Raw genomic sequence first — 5308 nt, 5'->3', positions numbered from 1 at the left:
ATGAAAGAACAAGATAGTTCTAGAAACTAGAGGGCGCCACAGTAGTCATGTGACTCGCTGACGCAACAATACTTTATATTCAAACAAGTAAAAAGTCGATTATTTTGAAAACTCTACAGTTAAAGCGTATATTTTGAGAGAAGTTAGTTTATCTACAGTTATTTTATTGATTTTTTGAGATGCGTGTGTTTGGTAATATGTTTGTGTGGTAGTTGTTTGATGAATAATTACACTAAGTGTTCGCCAATAGTCCGTAGCATAGCGTGTTATCCAAATTACATCAGTACTACAGTCACTTTTCTTTTGCAAGTGTATGAAACTGAATTACTTAGCCAGATCGTCACGTACTTACAGAATGTTGTCCTTCACTCTAGCCAGGTAGTCGTTGTTATGCAACTTTTGCTTTTCTTTCTAAGTTGTAATTTTGGACTACGTGTTAAGGCTTACTGTTCAATTTTCAGATCACTAACTTGACAGGGTCTGGTGGTTAGGGCGCTCGACTTGCAACCTGCAGGTCGCGAGATCTAAAGTCGTCACCGAACATGCTCACCCCCTTTTAGCAGTGGGGGCATTATAATATGTCGGCCAATCCCACTATTCGTTGATAAAGAGTAATCCAAGAGTTGGCAGTGTTGACTAGCTGTCTTCCTTCTGGTCTATAACTTCAAAATTAGAGACGGCTAGTGCAGATAGTCTGTTTGTTTGTAATTAAGCACAAAGCTACACAATGGGCTATCTGTGCTCTGCCCACTACGGGTATCGAAACCCGGATTCTAGCGTTGTAAGTCCGCAGACATGCCGCTGTGCCACTGGAGGGGGGGGGAGGGCTAGTGCAGATAGTCTTTAAGTAATTTGCGTGAAATTCAAAAAAAAAACCACTGACCTGAATAATGCAGTCTTCTCCCGTTTACGCTGTTGTCACTTGACGCGCTCCGAGATGAAGAAGACAAACTTATTCACAATGTTTAGTAGGTTAATTCAAGTAAATAGTAGTTACTAATATATGGAGTTGATATAGGTAAATTAATAACATAGTTTTCAGAAACCCCTATTGTGACATAAATGAAATTAATGAAAACAATTCACTTCACCAACGTAATCCGTTTCACACTCTAACAAATGTCGTCAAACGATTTGCTGTTATAAATAGCATCTCAACCACTACTGTGTCTATCGTATTTCCTGTGACCCGAAGAGCCTTTATATTGGTAGAAAGGCCTCATCGACACTTGATGTAACAGATTTAATCAGAATATTTTATTAATAATCGCTTATATAGATTAATAAGTATTGGACAATTAATAATGAGGAATTTACTGTTGCCTGAGAAAACGAATAGATTGTTTTTCGTCACTTTGCTAATTATCCTATACTAATTCACCCGGTTTGTTTGTTTGTTTGTAATTAAGCACAAAGCTACACAATGGGCTATCTGGGCTCTGCCCATCACGGGTATCGAAACCCGGATTTTAGCGTTGTAAGTACGCAGACATATCGCTGTGCCACTGGGGGCAAATTCACCCGGGGACATTCTGATAATACTAAATAAATATTTGGATATCAATTCATCTGTATCGAATATGCCGGGTGTGGCTTAATGGTTGGCTTACCGAACTGTGAATCCAAAGGTCCATGGTTTGCGTACCGTTGCTTAAAAATCGCAATTCGTACTTTGCGGCCGTGGGTATAAGTTTGATGGTCAAATATCACTATTCAATTAGAGTAGTCTAAAAGTTGGTAGTGAGTGCTGTTAACTAGATGTCTTCTCTCTAGTGACTAGTCTTGTCAGTTCAAAATTATGGACGGCTAATGTAGATATAGTCCTTGTTTAGCTTTGCGCGAATATCTGAAACAAACAAACTGTATCTACAGCAAGGGTTGTTCTTGGCGCTCCTGGTGTATCAGTGGTAAGCATGAGGGATTATGATGCTAAAGTTCGGAGTTCGATCCCTGTGGTGAACATAGGGCAGAGAGCCCATTATGCAAGCTGTTTGGGTCTAAATTTAAAAAAAAGAAACTATTATCCATCAGTATAAGAAAACAAAGTTGTGGTTTTGGTAGTTTAATTTGTAGTTCTGTTTCTTCCGTTTTAAAACTTTTGCGTTTGTTTGAATTACGTAATGGTGAGATGTTTGGCTTGTTATAGACTTCGCGCAAAGCTACACGAGGACTATCTGCGCTAGCCATCCCTAATTCAGCAGTTTGTTATAGACTTCGCGCAAAGCTGCACGAGGGCTATCTGCGCTAGCCGTCTCTAATTTAGCAGTGTAAGACTAGAGGGAAGGCAGCTAGTCATCACCACCCACCGCCAACTCTTGGGCTACTCTTTTACCAGTGAATAGTGGGATTGACCGTCACATTATAACGCCCTACGGCTGAAAGGGTGAGCATGTTTGGTGTGACGGGGATTCGAACCGGCGGCTTGGAAATATTGTTTAACAGAAGGTAATCTCTACCAAATATTTTGTTGTAAAATCGAGAATAAAGAATAAAACATAAAAGAAACAGAGTCACTAAAGAGAATTTCAATGTTAATGATAACACAGTCTACGTTTCACAGTAATGTTTTTCCAAAAAATATTTCGAGGAATCTTTAGCCGCCGTTATTCCGTGTCTAAGATAATGTTTCCCTTTTACATTTTATTACAAAAATGTATTCCGTTGTATTTATTAGACGCGAGCGTACTGCTGGCCACGTTCTTGTTAACATATGTCAATATTTATTGTTGGCATCTCTTCTTGATTATTATTGGTCCACAACTAACCCAAATAATTCAGTCGTTACGTTCTGCCTATTTTCGATAGCTGTCCATCGGTGGGACAACGGTAAGACTATGGACTTATAACGCTAAAATCCAGGGTTTGAGTCCCCGTGGTGTACACGGCAGATAGTCCAATTTTGTTTTGCTCTAACACTAACAAACAAACACAAACTCCGATCGCTACATTAACGTCTGAATGTATCTAGTGTACCGAAAGAGACAGCCTCAATGTACTGTGGGCGAAACCTCAGGAAAACGAGTGAATTTTTTTTCGTTTTACCATATTTTATTGATAAGACTACGAAAGTATCTTTGTTGTCTAATACAGATATGATAGCCGTTGTCTGCTTTTCTTTGAAATTATACTCGTGTTTTCTTTCTATGAACTGAATAAATCCGTTAACATCTTGTAAAGAAGAAAAAAATTGTTTTTTTAAGAGGTTGTACTTGAATTTCAAAATATGAGTACACCTTTTCTTTGGAAGATGTCATAAATGCAGTTACTTTAGGGTTTAAGAAGTAACGTGAAGGATTAATATAGAGTTCAATGACTCAAGAACTAATTATGTTTGTTGTTTTACTTTGTTACTGAAGGTACAAACATGAACTTTTGAACATATATGTATATATTATGTATGTATGTTTCAGAGTTTTTCTGTCTATAATCATCCCTAATTTTGAACTGACAGACTAGAGTGGGCTACCTATTTCTGATCGAATAGTGGGATTTGACCGTCATACTTATAGAGCACCTATAGCCCCAAAGAGCGGAGAGCGTTTTTCCGACAACCTTTGTTTCAAATCTTTGTTTCTGGACAAAGAAGACCTGGGAGAATCCCACAATGCACCTCGACGTCGTTCGTGAAAAGGATTTGAGATCCAGTAGCTAAGGTCACTGTGTGAATTGCGTTCAAAAATAATGTTTAAAAACACTGTTGTTCTTTGGATTCTACAGAAATGCTTGTACTAGAGAAAATTAGGCCTTCTTGCTTCCAAAGTTTATCTGTGGGGACTTAGATGGCGTATTAGTTATTAAAAATGTATAGCATAGACCTGTGTTGCTTGTTTTTAATTCCTCTCGCGCAAAGCTCTTCAAAGACTATCCGCGCTAGCCGTTCTCAATTTTATACTGATAGGCTAGAAGGAAGATAGGTAGTCAACAGCACCCACCGCAAACTCTTGGGCTTGTCATGTCTAGCCAAATATCAGGATTTGACCGTCACTCATATTGCGCACCCACGGCCACAAACTATACAGTGCATTTTATTTTCCGGTAACGTGTTGCGAACCATGAATCTTCTGGCACGCTAACTACTAGGCCACAACCGACCCCAGAAATATTTTATTTTGAACATTGTTATCAATACTTTTATAACAAGTAAATTTTGATCAGGGTGTAGCAAGTTGAAGTGCTAAAGGACTTTCATTGACCTCTATTGTTCACGTTTTAAAAGGCATAAATTTCGGACTTTAATAAACATTGTTATCACCGGTTAACCAGGTGTGGTTTTCTAGAGTTTTTAGAGCATAGATACGAACTTTGTACATATTATGATAGTTTGTCGCATCTTCCGGTCAGTTATGAGTAAAGTTTATGTTTGCATGTGATTACACAGCGTAAAAATGATGCAATCTTCATAACTATATATGTGCGTGCGTTTGTATATGTACATGTGTGTGTATGTATGTATGTATATATATATATATATATACCGATCTCACACTCTCACAAGCTATGGAGACAGATCCTGTATATAGTACTATTCATTCTTTCTTTAGTCAGGTAAAAAAAAAAAAGTAACGCAAGCAGTTGTTCTTCTCATATGAGCCCCCCAGTGGTACAGCGGTATGTCTGCGGACTTACAACGCTAGAATCCGGGTTTCGATACCCCTGGTGGGCAGAGCACAGATAGCCCTTGTGTAGCTTTGTGCATAATTAAAAACAAACAAACAAACAAATTCTCATATGAACAAAAAATGAAACCGTAAAAAGATGAAAAGTTACATCATCTAACAACACATGTCTCAGAAATAAAACCTTTTAATTAATTATTTCTTGCTCGGTACATTGAGGGCGACTGAGAGGTGTCAATCAGCTTGGAAAATCCTTTTCGTTTTCATATTTACTGCAGCTGGAAGTAAGAGTTGCCAGTAGTTGTCTGACTTGATTTATACTGGCCAATAAAACGTATCCACGGTGTGTTTGATGTGTTCTTGTAAGAACATACATAAATGTATAAATATATACAAGATAAGTAAAAAAGTAAGGAAAAAACGCTGGAGATATTGTAGACGTTGATTACTCAAACTGCAAACCTCCGTTTTGGCTCCATGCTGTTACCCAAAATTACATTTAGTAGAGTCAAAATAGGGATTTGTAGTTTGAGTAAGTAATATTATTTGCCTTAGATACTTAGTCCGTTACTCACCACTAATAACTAAAATACTCTATGTATTTCGATAATATGTAACATCCCACCACAGTTGCCCCCCAGTGGCACAGCGGTATGTCTACGGACTTACAACGCTAGAAACCGGGTTTCGAT

Source organism: Limulus polyphemus, unplaced genomic scaffold (genome assembly GCF_000517525.1).
Source record: "Limulus polyphemus unplaced genomic scaffold, Limulus_polyphemus-2.1.2 Scaffold4402, whole genome shotgun sequence".
In the NCBI taxonomy this organism is placed as follows: domain Eukaryota; kingdom Metazoa; phylum Arthropoda; class Merostomata; order Xiphosura; family Limulidae; genus Limulus; species Limulus polyphemus.
This window is presented reverse-complemented; position numbering follows the sequence as displayed.